We start from the raw sequence: 11,703 nt of genomic DNA, 5'->3' as shown, positions 1-11,703 counted from the left end.
CTTCATGCATAATTATCTCTTTAAAATCGTTTGAAAGATGCTGTCACGCTGTCGACATTTTCTTTTTGTTTTCTGCGTATGTCGCCATTTTTCAAACTAGAAAACTATGTCATCAACATTGTACCTTCCAATTTTATTGCACACTGGGCAATGAAAATAATGATCCAAATCTAATCTAATTTTGGAGTTCATCCAACCATCTTCTCCACTGCTTATCCTCACTGGGTTCGCGGGTTTACTGGGGCTTATCCAAGCAGTCTTTGGGCAGTAGATGGGGGACACCCTCAACTGTTTGCCAGCCAATGGCGTGGCACACAGAGAGAAAATAATCATTCACACTCGCATTCACACCTAAGGACAAGGTAGAGTCTTAACTTGACTGCATGATGGTTGTTTTTGGAATGTGGGAGGAGACCAGAGTACCGTTACCCGCACCACCGTTCCGCCTTTCGGAGTCAGCTATTTTGTTAGTTGGGTATTACCTTTAAAGCAGTGCTTCCTGATTCTTTTATATTATGCCCAGCCAGGAAGAAAAAAATATATATTTTGTGCTCACGCAATCTCCGCCACACCTATAAGTACTGTAATTTGTCTATAAAATTGTTATAAGTACAATTCTGCCTTCGGTCTACTCTGTGTTAAAGAAATAAAAAAATAATAATAATAAAGAAAGAGACTAATTTAGAGCAAGGAATAACTTTATTACCATTAATAAATACACAATTTAGTTTGTCAGTGAAAATATTTGAAGCATCAATTTGCCTGAAAAAAAAAATCAATAATCATAATAATAATAAAATGAGAGTGTCATTGCCACCTGCTGTAGTGAATGAGCAATTACAGTGTATTCTTGGATGGCCCAAAAAAAAAGAAAAGAAAAAAACTTGCTCCCAGGTCACACACTCACCATGGCAGTGCATCACCCCCCGCCCCTACAAATCCGCCCATCCCTCCTATTTGAGAACGATTGCTTCAAAGGGAAATTTCCTGAAACGTTTTTCATCATGCACTTAGTGTACAATCGTGTTTCGTGCCAGAATGATGGGACAAATTACCGGGGGAGAAAAAGAGTCCAAATTAAGAAATAGACTTTAATGTTATTTGTTGGCATACATTTTGGTTCTCTGATGTCTCTAAAAACAAGGTCAATGCTCAAGGTTGATAATTATCCTAAAATATGATGTGATAATTTGGGTTCATTCTGATGAAAATCAAACCTCTAAGGTTTGACTCTCCAGGAGCAATCACTGGATTGATGCAAATTTGTCCCAGTAACCCACTGATGCCAGAAAATGAATAGCTATACTGAGTTTCAAAAAGCTTTTGGTCTGATTGGTTTGCCATTTTAAAACTCAAGCAATTCACGATGATGTTCTAAGAGGTCAGGTTTAATAAAACAATAAAATAAATCATCACAATAATCTCTCCGTCACATATGTTTTTGCATCCTGGCATAGGGCAAGGGCAAGCCAAGTCAAAAAGCTCTTCCCAATAATATCTTCTATATGCCCCCACTAACCTATAAATTAAGCAGCAAAATCTACCCATTCTCATCCATTTTGGCACGTGCTATCGACAGAAAATGACATCTCAGTGCCTAATTCCTAAGGTAATGACTAATGGTGGTTCTGTGTTAGTTCATGTGATGCTAGCAAGCTGAGCCCTGGCCACTGTCGGGCCCCTGAAATAGATAAGACAGGGTGGATTTTTTTGCTTAATTCATATTCCACAAACACCATATTAATAAGAATACCATCTTTAGGCTAGTGAGGCCACACAGAACACATTATTGTGTCGCCATTTTGACTTGACCCTTTCCGACAACTTTGTTATAGACAAAACTAAACCTCATCTCTTTGATTTTACTCACTTTTATGGAAGCGTGGAACTGCAATTATGGAGTACAATTTTTTTTGACTGGCAAATATTTTCAAACAAAGTTGAACTTAGGTTTGAATGTATTTGCAAGGCTCGGTGGTCCACTGCTTAGCGCGTCGACCTCACAGTGCAGAGGTACCGGGTTCGATTCCAGCTCCGGCCTCCCTGTGTGGAGTTTGTATGTTCTCCCTGTGCCTGTGTGAGTTTTCTCCGGGTACTGCGGTTTCCTCCCACAATCCCACATGCATGGCAGGCTGATTTAACACTCTAAATTGTCCCTAGGTGTGAGTGTGAGCGTGAGTGGGTGTTTCTCTGTGTGCCCTGCGATTGGCTGGCGACTAATTCGGGGTGTCCCCGCCTACTGCCCGGAGACAGCTGAGATAGGCTCCAGCAAAAACAAGGTCAATGCTCAAGGTTGATAATTATCCTAAAATATGATGTGATAATTTGGGTTCATTCTGATGAAAATCAAACCTCTAAGGTTTGACTCTCCAGGAGCAATCACTGGATTGATGCAAATTTGTCCCAGTAACCCACTGATGCCAGAAAATGAATAGCTATACTGAGTTTCAAAAAGCTTTTGGTCTGATTGGTTTGCCATTTTAAAACTCAAGCAATTCACGATGATGTTCTAAGAGGTCAGGTTTAATAAAACAATAAAATAAATCATCACAATAATCTCTCCGTCACATATGTTTTTGCATCCTGGCATAGGGCAAGGGCAAGCCAAGTCAAAAAGCTCTTCCCAATAATATCTTCTATATGCCCCCACTAACCTATAAATTAAGCAGCAAAATCTACCCATTCTCATCCATTTTGGCACGTGCTATCGACAGAAAATGACATCTCAGTGCCTAATTCCTAAGGTAATGACTAATGGTGGTTCTGTGTTAGTTCATGTGATGCTAGCAAGCTGAGCCCTGGCCACTGTCGGGCCCCTGAAATAGATAAGACAGGGTGGATTTTTTTGCTTAATTCATATTCCACAAACACCATATTAATAAGAATACCATCTTTAGGCTAGTGAGGCCACACAGAACACATTATTGTGTCGCCATTTTGACTTGACCCTTTCCGACAACTTTGTTATAGACAAAACTAAACCTCATCTCTTTGATTTTACTCACTTTTATGGAAGCGTGGAACTGCAATTATGGAGTACAATTTTTTTTGACTGGCAAATATTTTCAAACAAAGTTGAACTTAGGTTTGAATGTATTTGCAAGGCTCGGTGGTCCACTGCTTAGCGCGTCGACCTCACAGTGCAGAGGTACCGGGTTCGATTCCAGCTCCGGCCTCCCTGTGTGGAGTTTGTATGTTCTCCCTGTGCCTGTGTGAGTTTTCTCCGGGTACTGCGGTTTCCTCCCACAATCCCACATGCATGGCAGGCTGATTTAACACTCTAAATTGTCCCTAGGTGTGAGTGTGAGCGTGAGTGGGTGTTTCTCTGTGTGCCCTGCGATTGGCTGGCGACTAATTCGGGGTGTCCCCGCCTACTGCCCGGAGACAGCTGAGATAGGCTCCAGCACACAGCACACCCGTGAACCCCCTTAGGATAAGCGGATTGGAAAATAGATGAACGAATGAATGGATTTGCAACTATGTTCGGAACATATTTAAATACCAGAAATTCTGCACTGCGGACATAATAAAATATTTTAAAAAATTTGTCGCATTCAGTCTGTAAGTATGTTCAAATGCATTGACCAGTCAAAAATGTTTTACTTCGCATTGGCAGTTCCACCCTTCCGTCCATTTTTGATTGAAGAGCAGAGTATCTGATATGCCTTTCAAACATGAAATTCTTCACTTGTATTTGTGAGAGTTGTGCAATGTCTCCCAGTACAGTACATGCAGAGCCTGTTTGACTAATCCCTGTCTCAAGCCCTTTGGACAACTCAGCTCTCTAAGGCAACAGAGCACCAAGCACTTGATCACATCAATCATCAAGTCTTCTGAGAAAGTGACCACAACGCTTTGTTCATGATTTCGGTTCTGAAATGATCTTGATTGTTGTTTCCTAGAGTTTCGCCCATCTGATTACCTCCTTTTATTTGACAGGATTATGCATTTCATCGGGAAGTTGAGCAGGTGCGTGCACCCAGCCATCCCTTGGATGTTGTTGGAATGTCTCTGAAGCAAATTTCTCAATGATGAATAATTCACCGGATATTATTCTAAAGGTCAGTTTTGTAATTAGTACCCTGCTGTTGACTAAACAGCCTCAAGGTACCTGATGGCCAGTTTAATTTCAATTGGAAATTAGCGTAATGTTTGACAAGCTCTATATGTTCTCCTGATACCCTAACAGATGACACCTTGAGAACAAAGTGGGCTTACAATAAGTTTGCTTGTTAGCAGATGGGAATGGCGGGGCGGGTGGTTGTATGGGGATCAGAAACAATCTGTGAGTAAGCTGCTACCCACATAGTCCTTTCTGTCCAAATATGCAGTTTTGCCGTAAATGCAGATTACGCTTGTTGGGTATGCATGTGTTTTGACAGCGTCGACATACTTGGCACTGGCCCTGTCACATTATTAGCCAATTACTGTGGGGAACTAATGGAACAGGTTACAGACGGGTCTCCCTGGGAGTTCGGGGACTGAACATATGCTCGTAATATGGCACGTTGACAACCCAAGTAAAGGCTTTGGCCTGTTACGGAGGAGATGACTTGACTCTTGTTAAGAGTCGGAATGGGGCTTGCTTGTGTAAAGCTTGAAGTTCACTTGCAAAGGGCTCATTTGAGTGCACAACCTATGCATATCCGTGAGGCATTGGGGAGGCTGCTACAGAGGTTGCTGTTAACTATCACATGGATGGATGCACTTGCAGAAAATGGGCTGCAGTCAGCCTCACTTTCTGTTCTTGTACATACAATTTTAATTTATGTAAGCTACCCAATAGTGGGCTCTCGTGCTCTCTGTGCTCATGCTTGCTGTCAACTAAACTGGAATGAAAGTTTAGTAGTTGATTGAAGTTCCATCCAACCTTTCATGTGATTTTGGTGATTAATGCAAATCACAGCATTAGCATTTGGAGAGATTTTGGGGTCAAATATATCAGTTTACCATCAGGGGGATTGTCTCTTCTCTCTTTTTGTTCTCTGTGCATACTTCTGACTTCAGGGACACTGGATCATGCTGTTTGAGTAAGGTCGCTCGTGATGCTACTGTGGTGTGGGATATATATTACGAGATGGAGCACAGAGAGCTGGTGGAAAACTAGGTTCAGTGCTGCCCCAGTAGCAACCATCAACCCCATAAAAACTTTGGGAGGATCAGGGCCACACCTAAGCCCAATTCTATTCTGGGCGTGAACATGAAGATGATGCAGTATTTGGGAATACTGAAACTTAAACAAGTGACTACAGGACCAATATGGAGTCAATAATGAGAAGCAGAGGGCATAAGAGTGTCAGCAGTTGAGTTCTGTACTAATATGTATGCAAAAATAGAACAAGGAACATTCAATATCTCGCTGGACCTCAGACTTAATCATGACAGCAGATAAATTGTTTTCCTGTGACATCATACACACATCTGAACCCACTACTGGGGGGTCTACGCACTGAATTAGATCATTTAATTAAATTAAATCATCTTTCTTCTTTTTTGGGGTCTGTCCACTAGCCTAATAATTTTGAACCTAGTTTATCCTCTCAATTTACTGGCATGCACAGAAAAAAATATAGTTGTATCAAACATCACAGATTTCATTGTATTGGCATTTTTCAAGATACGAACGGCAACTTAGAGCACCAGCTTGACAAACAACATTGCTTACCTGTATACTGCAGTACTTAAATGATGGCCAAAGTTTAACTGTGGCAACGGATTCATTGCACAGTACTCCCATGAATCAATATTGGTAACTGTTAGAGCCATAAGGAAAATTTGGTTAAATTATAAATGCAGCCTTTTGAATAATTAGAATTTAATAGATGCAAGGCGTTTGGTTTATATTTGATATTTTATTAGAAGAAATTTATTAAGAACATCGAAGTATCTGTGCTCCATTGGTTGTCCTGTTTTTAGTCTGTTAAGAGGCTAGATTTATGTAAACATCATTAGGAAGACAGTAGGGCATGGAGCAACACCTTTTTTTTGACCGTACTTCGTGTTTGCTTAATTCGTACTTTATGGGAACGGATTTCGTATTTCGTTTAAGTGTATTGTATAAGTTTTATTAATCCATTTGATAAAGCCTTAATTTGTGTTCAAGAAAATAAAGAGATTCGGGGTTTTTTTGGATCAACGATGGCGGCCTAGTGTATTCCTTGTCGTCGCCGTGGAAAGGAAAAGCCCGTCGAAGAAAAGCACGAGTCAAAACCTACATGCCTTGCTGACGTAGCGACAAAAGGATAGTAAGTTGCCGCTACATAAGTCAAAAAAAAGTTGCTCCGTAAGAGGACCGAAAGACGGCCCGCGACACGCGGTGGCAATTCGTGCTCGCTGGTGTGCCGCTGTTGGAGGAGCAAGAGTAAGAACGGACATTGGCTTGTTGTTTTCGAACGCCGTCAAAGGACCGCTTGGTTTTCCTCGGTACCTTTGGATCGACAACGGCGCGATATTTTGGAAATACTTCATTTCGTGGACTTTGGAACACAACTTTGTGGCGTGCTTCATGTGAACAAGCACATCGCATGACGTCATCCAGAGACCTGCAAAGCAAAAGTACCGGTAAGTGGATTCATCGTGTTGAAAGTATCGAAGCAACTTCATTAATATGGAGCTAATGGAAATCGAATCATCCACGAAGAGAGTACCTAAACTAACAGCGAAAGCTCAAGAGGACACGCTTCAACAGCTTAAAGGAGCAAGAAAAGCTAAGTTACGGTACCTTACAAGGAAGATGAAGGAAATTGAGGCTCTTATGGATGATGCTAACAATGCTGGAGATGTGAATGCCATAATATCTGGTGACTTTGCAGCCACGTACATTGAGTTTTGTGCCGCCAATGACGCAGTTAAAACTCTGATGAGTGATGCGCACGTTTTTGATGACCAAACTCAGTGGTTTGAGCCCAAAGCCAAGTATTTGAAAGCCTTTGTGGAAAAGAGTGAAAGCTGGCTGCAAGAAAATGAGGCAAAAACACTTGACGCAGAGATCGAGCCTGCAGATAGTGCTTCATTAATACATTATCAGAACAGTAAAAGGCAAAATGCTAGCCGACCGTCTTCGGTTGTATCTTCTGCCGTATCTTCTACTGTGTCCGCAACAAGGATGAGGGCAGAAGCTCAAAAGGCGGCTCTGTTGGCACGTGTAGGAACATTACAAAAAAGAGTGGAAATTGAGAGACAAGAGGCCCTGCTCAAGGCAAGAAAAGAAGAGTTGGAGTTGCAAACCGCTATTGCCGCCGTTAATGCAAAGCTTGAGGTGCTAACTGTCAAAGAATCAGATTGTCCCGCTAATGTTGCATCCAGAGAAGGTGTGACTGTAAAGCAGAGAGGTCCAGACCAAGGTAGTGAGTGTAGCTTCAGTACTGTGCTGTCAGAACATGACGATTTTGGCCAAAGGGGTCATGGTAATCGGGCACAGAGTACCTTGCGTCATAGTGACACAGGAATGAGTGATAGACCTCACCTGTCGAGGGACATGTTTGGCAATCAGTTTAGCACAGATCACGGTAGCGGTGCTGGTGTTCAAGATTTGTTCAAGATTTTGCGACAGAATGAGATCACAAAACTTTTGGTGAAGCAACAAAAGGTGTCTACATTACCACCAATAAATATTCCAGTATTTAGTGGCAATCCGCTGGAATTTAGTTTCTTTTTGAAAGCTTTTGAGCACGGGATTGAAGAAAGGACAGAGAGTAACAAAGATAGGCTACATTTCCTTGAGCAATTCACACAAGGGAGGCCTAAAGTTCTAGTACGCAGTTGTGCATACATGAACCCCGATAAAGGCTATGTAGAGGCTAAAAGGCTTTTGTGCAAGAATTTTGGAAATGAATATACAATTGCCTCCGCCTACATTCAGAAGGCATTGCAATGGCCTGTCATTAGGTCAGAAGATGGAGATGCACTGACAGAATTCGCTGTTTTCCTCAAGAGCTGCTGCAACACAGTAGAGAGTGTGGATTACATGAATGAGATGGACAGCACGACCAACATGCGCATAATTATATCTAAACTCCCATTTAAGATAAAGGAAAAATGGAGAGGAGTCGCATGTGACATTCAGGAAAAGTCAGGAAAGAAAGTCAGGTTCACAGATGTGGTAAATTTTGTGGACAAACAGGCAAAAATAGCTTCCCATCCATTGTTTGGCAACATACAAGAACCTGCCTCACCAAAACAAAAGCATGAAAAGGAAAAAAGGGAGAATGATAAAAGATACAAGGAAAAGAAAAGTGTTTTTGCTACTGATGTCACATCTGTCACAAGCCCACCCGAGCAGGCAAAAGGGAACACATCCGCCGATAGAATCGAAAAGCAATGTGTATTTTGCCAAAAGAAAGGACACATCTTGGATTGTTGTAGAATAATCAAGCAAAAGCCAAACAAAGAAAGGCTTGATTTTCTGAAGTCTAAAGGCCTGTGTTTTGGATGCTTAAAACAGGGACATTTAAGTAAAGGCTGTAAGCAAAAACATATCTGTCAAACATGTTCTCAAAAACATCCCACCATCCTGCATTTTGATCGAGAGGAGTCTGCCTTCTCTGCGGAGGAGAGCCAGATAACCCAACAAAATGTCCAAAGTCCAGCTACTACCGACAATGAAACTTGTGGTTGTACTGGGGCCGGAGAAGCAGCCTGTGCCCTGTCAATCGTTCCAGTGAAAGTCAGGTGTTTGAGGAGCAACAAAACAGTTGAAGCATATGCATTTCTCGACCCAGGAAGCACTGGAACCTTCTGTACAGAGGAGCTAATGAGGAACCTTATGACAACAGGAAAAAAGACAAATATCTTGCTTCGAACCATGGGAAAAGAAGGGATTGTCAGCACCAATGTCATCATGGGACTTGAAATCAGTGCTGTGGATGAAGATAACTTTATCAAGCTTCCAAAGGTTTTTACACAGTCTAAAATCCCAGTTAGAAAAGAGAACATCCCACAACAAGGTGATGTGGATCGATGGCCATACTTAAAAGATGTTCAACTTGAAAAGAACGTGAAAAGAATTGATGGAGAAATAGGTTTGTTAATCGGAACAAATGTACCAAAGGCACTTGAGCCGTGGAAAGTCATTAACAGTGATGGGAATGGGCCAAATGCAGTCAAGACTCTCCTAGGGTGGACTATCAATGGTCCTCTGAAGGAAGAAAATGCCAGTGGGGGGAGTTTTGAGTGGCCACGAGTATCAGTAAACAGAATCTCGGTGACAACATTAGAGGAGCTCACTGAGCGTCAAGTAAAGTTGGACTTCCCAGAACATGATATGGCTGAAAAATTGGAAATGTCATTTGAAGACAAACGGTTCATGGACTCGGTATCAAATTCAGTGAAGATGGCTGACGGCCATTACAGCATTGGCCTGCCTTTTAAGAACAAATACATAATTTTCCCAGATAATCGTGTCTTTGCAGTACAGAGAGCAGAATGTTTGAAACGGAAACTGATGAAGAACCCGCAGCTTCATCAGGATTACTCTAAATTCATGGCACAAACGCTGACGAATGGCTATGGTCAGGAGGTTCCCACAGAAGAAGATTGTAAAAGTGACAAGAGGACGTGGTACATCCCACATCATGGGGTTTACCACCCAACAAAGCATAAGTTCCGGGTGGTTTTTGATTGTGCTGCCACATATCGAGGCACCTCCCTAAATTCATCTTTATTGCAAGGGCCTGACTTGACAAGCTCTCTCATAGGAGTACTAACAAGATTCAGGCAGGAACCAATAGCCTTCATGGCTGACATTGAAGGTATGTTTAATCAGGTCAAAGTTCCCCAGGAAGATGCTGATGTGTTGAGGTTTCTGTGGTGGCCGCAGGGAGAACTCAATCAGCAGTTGAAAAAATACAGAATGGTCGTCCACATTTTTGGCGCAACCTCGTCGCCAAGTTGTGCGAGTTATGCATTAAGAAAGTGTGCAGAAGACAATCAAGCACATTTCAGCTCAACAGCTGCCAACACCATTTTGAGAAACTTTTATGTAGATGATTGTCTAAAATCTGTTGGCACTGAAAAACAGGCAATTGCTCTCATACAAGACCTAGAGGCTATGTGTGCTGCTGGTGGCTTCAAACTCACAAAGTGGGTTTCCAATAGCAGAAGCGTGCTCGCATCAGTACATGAGGAGGAAAGAGCCGATAAAGTCAAGATGCTGGATCTGGAGAATGATTGTTTGCCAATCGAAAGCGCTTTAGGGGTCCAGTGGTGTGTGGCGGCAGATACATTGCAGTTCAGGGTCTGCATACAAAGCAAGCCACTCACAAGAAGAGGAGTGCTTTCAATGGTCAGCACTATTTATGATCCGCTTGGTATCTTGGCTCCACTTATCCTCCCAGTGAAGCACATTCTGCAGGAACTATGTAGGACAAAGCATGCATGGGACGATGACATGCCAGAGGCACTGGCTATGCAGTGGCAACAGTGGGTGATGACCTTAGACCACTTAACCACCTTTGAAAAAGATGCATTAAACCAGCCAACTTTGGAGAAATTACTTCAGCACGGCTTCACCATTTTGCAGACGCCAGCGAGAAAGGGTATGGTGTAGCCACTTACCTGGTCTCAAGAAACTGTCAGAACCAGACTCACTGCGCCTTCATCATGGGAAAGGCTAGAGTTACACCTTTGAAGCCAGTGACTATTCCCCGACTTGAACTGACTGCTGCAGTTGTAGCAGCAAGAATGGATAAGATGATAAGAGCTGAGTTGGACATTAACTTGACAGACTCTATCTTTTGGACGGACAGCACATCAGTCCTCCAGTACCTTAATAATGAAACTATGAGATATCGTACATTTGTCGCCAATCGAGTAGCTACAATTGGAGACAGAACAGAAACATCACAGTGGAGATATGTGAACACACCTGCCAACCCAGCAGACTACGCTTCGAGAGGGCTGACGATTGATGCCTTTCTCAAGGCAGAGACATGGATCATGGGTCCAGACTTCATATCAAAGCCGGAGTCTGAGTGGCCAGCAGTGCCAGAAAATGTTCACCAAGCTATCACTAACGATCCTGAGGTGAAAGAAGTATCAGTATATGCATTTGCTTCAGAGGAAAGCATTAACGTGACGCATCAACTCATTCACCATTACTCAAGCTGGTATCAACTAAAGCGAGCAGTTGCATGGATCCTTAGATTGAAACAAATACTGAAACTCTTCTCTTCAAAAAGAAAGGAATTGAAATCTTCTGAAGAAAATGTAGACAGTCAAAGGCTTGAAAAACAAATGAGAGACTTCAAGGCAAAGTTTCACACAAAACCCCTCTCTGTAGGTGACATGGAAGAAGCTGAAAGGGCAGTTCTACGCTTCAGTCAAGCAGCCAGGTTCCCCAAAGAAATTGCTATGCTTGGAGAGGGAAAGCTTGTACCAAAGGATAGCTCTCTCTACCGGCTGTCACCATTTTTCCAAGATGGGGTTCTTAGAGTGGGTGGCAGATTGAACAAAGCATCGATGCAAGAGGAATCAAAGCATCCTGTAATTTTGGCCAGTGATTTGCACATCACCACTCTTATCCTTAAATCTGTTCATGAAAAGCTTGGACACAGTGGTAGAAATCATGTTTTGGCAGAGGTTCAGCAGAAGTATTGGATTTTGAAATCCCATGCAGCTGTCAGGAAAGTACTCTACCGGTGTGTAACCTGCAGACGTCACCATAGAAAACCAGAAAGTCAGCTCATGGCGGACCTTCCCAGTGAG

The sequence above is a fragment of the Hippocampus zosterae genome, chromosome 1, assembly GCF_025434085.1.
Source record: "Hippocampus zosterae strain Florida chromosome 1, ASM2543408v3, whole genome shotgun sequence".
NCBI lineage: Eukaryota > Metazoa > Chordata > Actinopteri > Syngnathiformes > Syngnathidae > Hippocampus > Hippocampus zosterae.
The sequence above is the reverse complement of the archived record's forward strand: the minus strand, read 5'-3'. Positions refer to the sequence as shown.